The 12,922-nt window shown below is 42.8% G+C and overlaps 1 protein-coding gene across 4 annotated transcripts in view; it reads right to left on the bottom strand.

The window, feature by feature from the left end:
- Positions 1 to 12,922, bottom strand: part of CMIP (c-Maf inducing protein) — a 132,841-nt gene that overhangs the window by 48,106 nt on the left and 71,813 nt on the right. The gene's annotated exons all lie outside the window — the stretch shown is intronic.

Here is a 12,922-nt window from a genome sequence, read left to right as displayed (position 1 = left end):
TTTATAGAGCAGTGCCTCCTACAACCAAAAAGAACTGGCATTTTCTCCTTTAGTCATTGTAAAGAAAAAAAAACAAAAAACAAAAAAACAACATAAAGCTATTGTAAAAGTTTCTTACACGTTTGCGGGGAAAAACACCATTAAAGCTACCAGCAGCTCTCCTAGAGTCCTGAATGGCAAATTTGTCTAGTAATTCAGTACCATAGCAGTGGGAATATTTAACAGTTGGTGGGCCAAGAAAGCTGGATGCCCATCCAGGAAGATAGAAAGGCACTCGCATGTCGCGGGGCAACAAGAAATCTCCTGGAAAATGGGAGGACCTCTTGGAAGAGCAAACAAATCTCACAGGTATTGTATGTCCTAACAAAATACTCACCGCTCCTCTTTCCCAAGTCCTTTTCACTCAATGTACTGTCACAACCAACATCCCAACTCTAGGACCAGCAAAAATTGGAACACCAACTGGAAGAGCAAGCTAATTTCCCAGGACCAACAAAAATTGGAAGACCTACTGGAAGAGCAAGCAAATCTCTGAGGTATAGCATGCCCTGACAAAATACTCACCGTTCCTCGTTCCCAAGTCCTCTTCACTCCAGGTACTGTCACAACCAACATCCCAACTCTAGGACCAGCAAAAATTGGAACACCAACTGGAAGAGCAAGCTAATTTCCCAGGACCAACAAAAATTGGAAGACCTACTGGAAGAGCAAGCTAATCTCTGAGGTATAGCATGCCCTGACAAAATACTCACCGCTCCTCGTTCCCAAGTCCTCTTCACTCCGGGTACTGTCACAACCAACATCCCAACTCTAGGACCAGCAAAAATTGGAACACCAACTGGAAGAGCAAGCTAATTTCCCAGGACCAACAAAAATTGGAAGACCTATCGGAAGAGCCAGCAAATCTCCCAGGTGCAGCACGTCTTGACAAAATACTCACCTCTCCTTTTCACTACTGGGCACCGCTATGCCCAACATCCCGAAACTGGGACCAGCAAAAAATAGAAGACCTCCTGGTGGAGCAAGAAAATCTCCCTAGTCTAGCATGTTCTGGCAAAATATTCACCTCACATTGTTCCCAAGTCTTCTTCATACTTGGGTACTGCCACAGCTAACATCCCAACTCTATGACCAGCAGAAATTGGAAAACCTCCTGGAAGAGCAAGCTAATCTCCCATGTGCTACATATCCTAACAAAACACCCGCCTCTCCTCATTGTCCATCCTCTTAACTCCTGGGCACCGCCACTGCCAACATCCCAACTCAAGGACCAACAAAACTTGGAAGACCTATCGGAAGAGCAAGAAATTCTCACAGGTGCAGCACGCCCAGACAAAATACTTACCTCTACTTTTTATTCCTGTTTCCTGCTATGGCCAACATCTTCACTCTGGGACCAGAAAAAAACAAACAGAAAACCTCCTGGAAGAGCAAGCTAATCTCCCAGTTGCAGCTTTCCTGAAAAATATTGTCACCTCTCCTCGTTTCCAAGTCCTCTCCACTCTTGGGCATTGCCATAGCAAATATCCTGACTCAAGTACTGGCAAAAATTGGAAAACCTCATGGAAGAGCAAGCAAACGTCATGGAAGGTGCAAAGTGCCTTGACAAAATACCTTTCCTCATTGCCAGAGTCCTCTCCAAAGGGTACTGTGACAACCAACATACCGACTTCGGGACCAGCATCAGAACATTGTGGTGCTGCACAAAAGCGAAGACGTTTACAAGATGCTAGAAGTGAGGAAGAGGAATATCCGCTGCATCTGGCCTGGAAGTTGTATTTTTCTTTAAGATGTGATAAATGGGGTCACATTTTCTACCTGTAATTTAATTAAGCAGCATGTCTTGTGTAAATGGGCAGGGCTGAAAAAAAATATTTTGTGAGGCTCTGTGTTACTTCTCAAGAGTTTCCACGGATGGTCACCCATGTTTTCCAGGAAAAGATGAAAAAGTATCCTTAAAGGTAAGCTGTCAGGACAAACTAACTGTCCTTACCAAGCACAGACACCTGGTGCACCCTTGGTGTGGCCAAGAGTTGAGTGAACCTTCCCGCCTACTGGTTTTCCATTTATCTCCGATTTTCTAAGGCTCCTGTAAAGTCAGAACCGTCAATCAAGGAAGAGGCAATAGATGGAACACAATTGGGTCAAAAGTTGCACTGAACTGTTTGGCCACTCTGATGGTGCACCGAGCGCCTGTGCTTGATTTGGACATTCATTTTCTGCTGACTGTTTCTTTATTGAGCTGCTAGTACAACTCAAGACTTCTAGTTTCTGGTGATTTCAGGACATACCTGATTTCATGCACGCATGCCTACAAGATTTTCTAGAAAGATAGTAGGAAACATGATTAAGATTGGAATAAATGTACAACACTTGTTGCCATGCCAGAGAATTAATGTACTGAACACAAGCCTGGTTGTGTCATGGATGCCTTACCAGATACCTATCTACAGTATAATACCGAGAACACCCTCAGATAATAAGTTATTTATTCATTGACCAACCGTGTCCATCCACACTTATAGGAAATGCACATGACTGAACTGATCTGGCATCAAAACAAGATGAATGGTTATTACTGTGCCGGTAAAGATATAGGGCATCACGTATCATATATTCTTAAAGTCACTGTTTTGATGCATCATAGATAGTTGAGTTATGTCAGGAGATGGTATCAGTAGAGTAAAGGACTGTTACAATACACACCGGTCCTAGGTCAGTGCTCTACTCCCTTCACCCCGATCTGCTAGATACTCTTGTACTCCACTGTCAGACTTTGCACGTAGCCCAACATGCTCCCATGTAATCATCTACATAGGCCTATATAAGGCCCACCAAAAAACACATCTGTGTCTTTATATAAAGATTTTAGTTTGTCTGCGCTTTAGGTACCTGTTCCTGGTCTCCAAGTCTTCTGCTGCCTGACCATCTGAAGCCTCTAGTACATCTGATACCAGCTTCCCTTTATCCTGCCCAGTTGTCGTCTCCAGTACCTCTACGAGATTCCTGTTATCCTGTCCAGCTGCGGTCTCCAGTACCCCTGCTTCCAGCTTCCCATTATCCTGTCTAGCTGCGGTCTCCAGTACCTCTGCTACCAACTTCCCTGTATTCTGTTTGAGACCTCCAGTACCCATGCTACCAGCTTCCCAGTATCCTGTCTGCCTGCGGCCTCCAGTACCCATGCTACCAGCTTCCCAGTATCCTGTCTGCCTGCGGCCACCAGTACCCATGCTACCAGCTTCCCGGTATCCTGTCTGCCTGCGGCCTCCAGTACCCATGCTACCAGCTTCCCGGTATCCTGTCTGCCTACGGCCTCCAGTACCCCTGCTATCAGCTTCCCGATATACTGTCTGCCTGTGGCCTCCAGTACTCCTGCTACCAGCTTCCTGGTGTCCTGTCTGCCTGCGGCCACCAGTACCCCTGCTGCCAGCTTCCTGGTATCTTGTCTGCCTGCAGCCTCCAGTACTGCTGCCATCGGCTTCCTGTTATCCTGTCTGCCTGCAGCCTCCAGTACCGCTGCAACCAGCTTCCCAGTATCCTGTCTGCCTGAGGTCTCCAGTCCCCTTGCTACCAGCTTCCCAGTATCCTGCTTGCCTGTAGCCTCCAGTAACTCTGCTATGAGCTTCCCGGTATCATGTCTGCCTGTGGCCTCTAGTACCCCTGCTACCAGCTTCCCGGTATCCTGTCTGCCTGTGGCCTCCAGTACCCCTGCTACCAACTTCCCGGTATCCAGTCTGCCTACGGCCTCCAATACCCCTGCTACCAGCTTCCCAGTATCCTGTTTGCTTGTAGCCTCCAGTAACTCTGCTACGAGCTTCCCGGTATCTTGTCTGCCTGAAGTCTTCAGTACCCCTTCAACCAGCTTCCCAGTATCCAGTCTGCCTGCGGTATCCAGTACCTCTGCTACCAGCATCCTGGTATCCTGTCTGCCTGAGGTCTCCAGTACCCCTGCTACCAGCTTCCCAGTATAATGTCGGTCTGCGGCCTCCAGTACCCCTGCCACCGGCTTCCCGGTATCCTGCCTTCCTGCGGCCTCCAGTACTCCTGATATCAACTTCCCGGTATCCTGCCTTCCTGTAACCTCCAGTACCCCTGCTACCAGTTTCTTGGTATCCTGCCTGCCTGTGACCTCCAGTACCCCTGCTACCAGCTTCCCGGTATCCTGTTTGCCTGCAGTCTCCAGTACCTCTGCTACCTGTATAATGCATGCCTCATCTGCCTGCTGCACAGACACCCGTGGCCCATGTGCCCAACCGGACCTTGAGCCTAACAAGGTGTATTGGGACCACCAATGTTTAAATTAAGTGACAGAGTGAAACACAACGATATGAGGTAGCCCCTTTAGTTTGGTGATGAGTGAGGGTCGCATTGCTCCTTATTGGTCCATGTCCACACAAACCAACTTCCATAAAGTGTCTACAAGTGTTGCATAGTGCATACTCTAGTGGCCAGTGATGTTCGTCTTGCCAGATCCCCACTAACAAATAGCATCTTCTAGCTCGTGCATATTTACTTTGCTTTTCAGATAAAAGCAATGGATCGGAAGTGGTTTGCAGCATGATCACAAACGTCCTTTCCTCCAAATCCAGACAAGCAATAGCCTTATTATTATTATTATTATTTAATACGCTCACTATAACACCATTAATTCCACAGCACTTTACAAACATCATCGCTCTCCCCATTGGGGCTCACAATGTAAAGTCACTATCAGTATATCTTTGGGTATAAACAGAGGAAACCCACACGAACATGGGAAGAAAATATTGACCCTTTGGAGATGTTGTCCTTGGTGGGATATGAACCCAGGACCCCAGAGCTACAAAGCCACTGTACCAACAATTGAACCACCCTACTGCCCCACCGTAGACCCTTTTTCCACCAATCTGACCAGCCTTCTAATATGTTTTGCTAGTATTTTTTTCTATAACCATGGACAGAGGTCCTAGACAGACAGAGGTCTGCAGGATACTAGGGGGACCTGGTGGGTAATGTGTTGTCTGGTCCCATTTATATATATGATAGAAAAAGTACGTAATTCTTTTGTTTCCTTCCTCATCTAGTGCATGTCTTCCATCCCTTTGTGTTTGAGGCCTTCAGCACATGCACGTAGCCATTAGTTACAGAGATTAATGCGTGGTCTGGCGCATGACCAGAGGCCTTGGATCTAGAATTACAATAGCTTGAAAAGCACATGCAGCTGGGAGTGATTTGTGCATGAAGAAGAACAGCCGCGAAATAGTGATGGAGGTTGGAACCAATTCAGCGTTGCTTCTAAACCTCAGTTTGTTTGGTGATTCAGTTCTGCATCAGGAAGTATCTCGGTGTTTGGTTTGGGAGTTACGGTATAAGGAACATTTCCGAGTCTTCGTGTTTGCAAAGCTACAAAAGACCTTAAAGATACATGCTTACCGGAATTACAATTCTAAAGGGGCCAAGTGTATTTTCCACCCGTGCACACATGGACAAAGCATAACATTTACTCCAACGACCAGCCAGAAATATAAAACCAACTGCCCCTTTGTGTTGACAAAACAGCTCGGCATGGACTCTACAAGACCTCTCAGGGCATCTTATGACATCAACTACCAACACCAGCATATAGACACATATATGACACATAGACAACTTCTAGATGATGACAAAGCTCCCTCAAGCCTGGATTATTCGATAAAGGAGTATATTTATAGTAGGCCCCCACAGCTTTTTACAGGTCCATCACACTTTATGTATAAGAGCCAGGGTTGGGGCGTTACTGGATTTGGCTTTGAGCTTATTTGACTCTAAGAGTTCCAAAATATTACCCCCTCTTCCAAGACATTTTGGTACCACAGCCCCGGCGTCCATAATCTTCTTCAATGCCCAGCCCCTGAAATGTTGGAACTTGAAGGCCACAAAATACTCCCATGCATTAGGAAGGGCTAAGCTACTCTGACCCTTGGGCAACTTGAATTTTTCCAGCTATATTCTAGGGACACCCTTTTTTCCAGACCAAGTCCCGGAAGATATTATGCATTTATTTAATTCAATACTTTGGGATCCAAAGGTGAAAAATATGTAGAGCATAGACTACAGAGGGCATGAGGCACATTTTAATGAGTTTTGTTCGCTAAGGGGTGGAGAGAGGTACTTGACTCCATGCTCCAACTTTATTTCTTGACTTCACTACCAGAGGATTCAAGTTTAAAGGAATGCAGTCATTAAACTCACTGGTAACATGAATGCCTAGGTCTTTGAACTTTTGCACCACCGGGATTTCGAAAAGATTAATTTGGTTGAAGATGTATATTATTATCCAGCGGGAGCAAAGGTGACTTCAACCAATTAATGTTTAGACCAGAAAAGACCCCAAATTTGGAAATTTTATCCATTATTACTGGGAGAGAGGTGTTCAAATTGTCAACAAATAAGTAATCCGCATTCAGGGTGGTCTGTTCCTCTTTGTCATCATATTTAAAGCCCTTAATACCCGGGCATTGTCCAATTATGCAGGATAAAGGTTCTATTGCAATAGTGGAAAGTAGGGGGACATAGGGCAGCCTTGCCTTGTTCCTCTAAAAAGATCAAAACTCTTCCAAGATCTTCACCCCAGACGAATACAAATTGGTATAAAAACTTGGGCCATTTTTGCTACTAAGCATCCAGTAGTTTCTCTCCTTCCTCATAAAACTGCTGTTTGGAGGTCTCTTTCCAAAGCTTTTTATTCTCCCGCTTGAACAATGTTTTGGTTTCTCATACCTTATTTTCCAATTCAACACCTCATTTCTGAGAATTATCTTTTACCAGTTTCATCTCTCTGATCAGTACCCTACCTAAAAAGAACTTCAAAGCATCCCAGACCACATTATTAGGGGCCGAGCCAGAATTGATTTCAAAGAATTCCCCAAGTTTCTCCCTAATAATAGTGCAATTAATAAATTTAAGCCAGAATGGATTAAGTTTCCAACTTATTGAATACCTGGATCTTAACGAGCCACTTGCACTTGTAACGAGAGGTGAGAGTGATCCGATAGAGATATAGGAAGATATTCAACTTTAGAAGTTAATGGAGTCATTTGAGAATTACCGTACATAAGGAAAGTCTTAGGCTACTTTCACACATCAGGTTTTTTGTTTCAGGCTAAATCCGGCTCTTTGGAGAAAAACCGGAACTGGAAAAAATAGAAACCGGAACCGTTTTTTCCTCCATCGACTTGTACTAGCGCCGGATGGCCCAGCTTTTCTTCCGTTTTTTTCCCGGATCCGGCTAACATTCGATTCCGGCATCTGGAAAAAACATCTACTGTAACGTTTTTTGTCTGCGGCGAAAAAGCCGGAAGTGCCGGATCGGCCTTTCCGGCTTTTCACTACAATACATGTCTAGGGACGCCGGATCCGGAAAAGGCAGATCCGACCACCTGATCCAGCTTTTTACACTGAGCATGCTCAGAAACTATGGGCCTGCCCCCACGACACATAGGGGGCGTTTTTAAAAACCGGATCTGTCAAAAAACGGATGGAAAAACGGACTAAACGGATGAAAACCGGAAGGAATGGATCAGGTTTACCGCCGCATCCGGCCATCGGATCAGGCAGAAATCCGGGTTCTGTTCCTTCCGGTTTTCACATATTACGCCGCATCCGGCGCGTCGCCGGAATCGGCATGGCGCCAAAAGACAGATGTGTGAAAGTAGCCTTAAAGAAGAATCTGTTGTCCAGAATCATTGGTGCTAGAGGGTTTTCTTGATGTGATGAGCATAACCTAAGTAAACTCATATGAGAAGCAGTTTCTTCTTTTAATGTTTTCATTAATAGTGCATTTGGTAAAGCTCGGTGCACTATGAATCTTATACAAGTCCTTACCAATTGCTCTTATCACATCAAGGATACCCTACAGCACGGATGATCCAAGGTCCTACACCCTGGATTACATGACAAAACGTAGCCCCACAATGCATGTGACTGAATATATCCATAACATGATGGCCATCAGAAGATGTCTTGACTTCAATTTTTATGTGATCGAATAAAGTGGCACAGACACAAATTCTTCTGACTTTCACAAAAGATTCTGAGCTCAGAGTATCTCCCTCTCTCCATGTGCTTCCTCCAGCTATTGTAAATTCCAAGACCGAGGTTCCTGGTCACACGCCAGACCAAACTTTAATCTGTGTAACTAAACCTTTATTCTGCAACTGCAAGAAAAACAAATTTGTTCCAAGTGTGGTCACTGAAGAACATAGCAATTGCTAATTCACTTGCGATAATAATTAGTGAGGCCTACTGAGGAATAGATGGCTGGCAATATGTAAGTAACACTTGTCCAAGGATCTTCATGTATCGGTGAAGGTTTCCAGCGCTCAAGGAACAAGCAGAAGTCATTGATTTTAAATTTATGGCAGGTGAAGACCAACTTGGTCAGAAGAACATGTATAATAAGCAATGGAGAACTATCTACCAAGAAACTGCGAAAATGGGCAATAGTTATGGAGGCCCTAAACTAGAAAGTCAAACAAGGCATCGGGCCAGAAGAAAATGTATATACCTGGCTTATAAAAACAATAGAAATTTTAAAGAAAATGGAAAAAAACCTTATTACATTGTTAATTCTTAGAATACTTCTACAAAACACTCATGAGGCCCACCAATCCCACGTAATAATGGTGATGATCCTTCTCACTTTGGTTGATATTACCTTTATACTAGCATCGTAATGACTTTTCCATTAATATTCCCATATTTTTTGTTATTCCATATCAGTAGATCATTTATATACTGGATCCATGTGACAGATTTACAGATACTTCTTCAGCCTATCTGATGGCTCTTTAGAAATTTAGAGATCTTGTTAGATAGCCGTTATCTGAACCAGCGTATTTTAGTGTTCGTTGGGGGAAGAATTGAGCATGTTGTATTTCAACATGTTCAAACCTATAGTCTTGTTGCCAGAAAGATCTTCTCGTTCTCCAAAAAAACATGCAAGCTATTATTTTGAACCGATTGTGCATGTTTATAGTGGAGCTGAAAGGAATAGAGGTCAGTCGACAGAGTCCATTTTTCTTCCTAGCAATAAATCAGAAGAATTGAATGGCATTCTTGGACAATGAGTATAGTATCTAATTGACTTTTGAAGGAGTACGAGAAGATCATCTAAAAGAGAGTGGCCATCTTCATGAGGTCATGGCACACAATACCTCAAAGCCAGGCGTCACTGACAAATTATCTGGCAAACCAAGGTAGCCAGCTCACACTGACACCTCCTTCACTTCTTTGAACTTGCTTCAGAACTCCCGATTCATTGTGATCACAATGTACAAGTTTTCTGGCGTTTGCGTAAAAGTTCCTATTTATATTCTCAAGCAGTAAATGTCTAGGTGCATTGTCTACCTGAGCTCAAAGATGTATCCAGCTTTGCATCAACCTAGATGAAAGGAGCAGACACACATGAAACTGGTCAATTTCAACTAGAAAATGCATTCATGGGGTAAAATTTAACCATTCTTTCAGCCAACCGATTTCAGGCCACCATCATATGGTAATATTTAAAAAATAAAATTGTACAACAGTACCGGTCCGCAAACGTTTTCTTTCGGAAAGAAGGTTCCCAGAACTTTTCGAAGACTGTTTATCACTGCGTGTCATCAGTGTGGTCAGTTTGAAAAACTGTAATGGCCAATATGGAGGAAAGGTTTACGGATGAGTCTGTCTCCTGATCGTTCACTTCTCAGTCATTGGATTCCACGGTTCAATCTTCTTCCATCCAATATCTATGGCTACACTAGCGTTGGTGTACGATACACACGGCCCATTCTATCAGAAAGTGGTCTGTGGCCATTACAAAGGAGAGTGTATCCCGCCATTTACCTGGCGGTGTGTGTATAGCCTGTCATTGTTCTCAACAGCTTGTCACAGGACTATGTGCTGCCGAGAATGATACTCTTTTTACCAAAGCAAAATATAATTCCGCTAAAAGAGAGATCATCTTATACGTTGGGTGATTGGCGGCCTGTTTACACTGATTTATTATCGGAAGATCCAAGGAAAGCTCGCTGTCGACAATAGTGTAAAGTAAAAGCACCTTGAGGCTTAAGGCCCTATACATCTTAGGTGAAAATGGGCCACTTTCAAAGCCACATTGGTCAATATTGGATTTTTTTTTCGACGATGCAGTCATGGCAGATCAGACTAAGGCCTTTTCTTTTTTCTTTTGAATGATAACAAATATTCGATCAGTTGAAAGGAACAAATGTTCTGAGCATTCTCGTGTTCTGAGAGACTTCGGCGTGCTCGAAACATACAAACATGTTCAAGTCCTCGCAACCGCATGTCTCGTGGTTGTTAAACAACCACGAGACATGCAGCCTCGGAGACTCCAACATATTTTTCGAGCACACCGATGACTGAGTTAGCATATGATAATGCTCTGATAACACCTTATCCAAGCACGTTCGCTCATCACCATTCTCCAAACCAGACAACAATCATTTGATAGGTTAAAATGCCCATTTCATACCACTTTCATCTAACCGGTATGGGCTCCTTTAGATAAGAAGGGGAAGGAAGCTGACAAACACCTTGCTCCCCTCCTCGAATAAAGAAATAATTTGGGGACTGACATGGTAAAAAGAAATTGGACACAGTTGTAATTCTCATCCCTTTCATATTCAAAATAGCTGCCACCAGTGTTGACTGGTGGGCTCTTATTTTACATTATTGGCAAATTCACCTTAAAAAATAAATAAATAAAAAAGTCTGTATGATCAATCAGCAAGATTCTAGTCAAAGGAATCCCAATGATCAGCCAATAAACCCCACAACCCCTTTCCTGCAGTACAAGACACAACACCGCTATCGCTCCTGCCACCATGCTTGATGCTACAGCTCAACTCCATCACACAAATTGACTTTCCCAAGGCCCAGTCTGTGGATGACAATATTTTCTGTAGAAATATATATATATATATATATATATATATATATATATATATATATATATATATGCTACAGACTGAGCAATAGATAAAGGCAAACAATAGAGTTACATAGTAATTCCTGTCAGAGAAAGAGTTACTGTTTAAATCAGGAGGGCGCGATGACAATTTTAGATTGTGTTTAGGACACAGTGACGTCAGATCTTGGCTTCTCGGAATCCAGAAATTGCTGATAATTACAGAGTGGAGGTGCAAAGGTTCATTAGACTGTTGATAACACCCGTTTGAAAAGAAATTTAGATAATTACCTTATTAAATGATGCCTTGTTTTAGCGACTACCTTACTGGAGATGTAACACAGCTTCCTGTTTGTGCGCTGCCGAGGACCTAAAGCTGTCGGCAGCCTCCAGTTTGGCAAAATAATGAACATTTACAGATACACAAGAGCTGAGCTGCTCACTTTACTACAATATACAGATTTAAACGTTTTCCGTCACTCATTCCAAGCTTGCCATATTCAGTCATTAGTAAAAGGGAATATGCCATCAGGAAATTACCAGTTATTTAAATCATGATAAATGTATTTTTGATTTAGATTTTTTTTTTCATATCACCATAAGTATTAAAAATTATATATATATATATATAGATTTTTTACATTAATAAAAATAATAATGAATGAGTCTCTTGCTCTGTTAATGTACATGTGTTATTTCCTGAAACAACAGGAAGTAGCCCCAGTGGCCAGTGTGAAAATTGCAAGAGAGATATAATCTATGTGCATGTGTTATTTCCTTAAAACAACAGGAAGTAGGAATCTAGAGTAGCCTCGGTGGTAAGTGTGGAAATTGCAAGAGAGATGTAATATATGTACATGTGTTATTTCCTGAAACAATAATCTTAATAATAATAATCTTTATTTTTATATCGCGCTAACATATTCTGCAGCGCTTTACAGTTTACATACATTATCATCGCTGTCCCCAATGGGGCTCACAATCTAAATTTCCTATCAGTATGTCTTTGGAAAGTGGGAGGAAACCGGAGAACCCGGAGGAAACCCAAGCAAACATGGGGAGAACATACAAACTCCTAGAAGATGTTGTCCAAGGTGGGATTAGAACCCAGGACTCCAGCGCTGCAAGGCTATCCACTGAGCCACCGTGCTGCCCACAAGAATATATATTGTAGACTGTGAGCCCTTGCGGATAGGGTAATTTTTCCTCCTGTACCAGTTGTGACTTGTATTGTTTAAGATTATAGAACTTGTTTTTTGTTATGTATACCCCTCCTCACATGTAAAGCGCCATAGAATAAATAGAGCTATAATAATAAAACATCTCTCATGCAATTTTCACACCGGCCACCAGGGATATTCTAGAATCCTGCTTCCTGTTGTTTCAGGAAATAACACATGTATGTTAGCAGCAATAGACTGACTCAAACCCTATATTTACAAAGCTCCTGCAAAGGTCATTGTGAAGTGAGAAGGAGGGTGAGCTCATCCCCTATTGCGATTGGTGGATCCTGTGTCATTAGTTGTGTGTAGGGGTGTTATCTGTCATTGTAATCCTGCCTCCAATGATAATGAGGCTGCTGAAAAGTTTTTGTGAAGAACAGCAACTATAAGTTTAACATAGCCTGTGGCCAGTGTGAAAATTGTTATTTTTATTACTATTTTAATACTAATTATTATTTTTTTTATACAAATTGTCATATCTAGTATTATACCTACTATTTATATCAGGTTTTTTTTTTTAGTTTGTTTTGGCTATTTTTTCACACATCACAGTCTGTATTAAAAATAAACATTTGAAATCTTCCAATTTTCACGTTGGTCACTATGGCTACGTTCACATTTGCGGCTTTGGACGCAGCGGCGTCGCCGCAAAACAACGCACGCGTCATGCTTCCCTATCTTTAACATTGGGGACGCATGTGCGTTCGTTTTCATGCGTTTTGGTGCGTTTTGCGACGCATGCGTCCTTTCGACGCACCTGGCAGTGCGTTGC

Source organism: Ranitomeya imitator, chromosome 9, assembly GCF_032444005.1.
Source record: "Ranitomeya imitator isolate aRanImi1 chromosome 9, aRanImi1.pri, whole genome shotgun sequence".
Taxonomy (NCBI): domain Eukaryota; kingdom Metazoa; phylum Chordata; class Amphibia; order Anura; family Dendrobatidae; genus Ranitomeya; species Ranitomeya imitator.
Note: the sequence above shows the minus strand (reverse complement) of the source record. Positions and strands in the feature narration are given on the sequence as shown.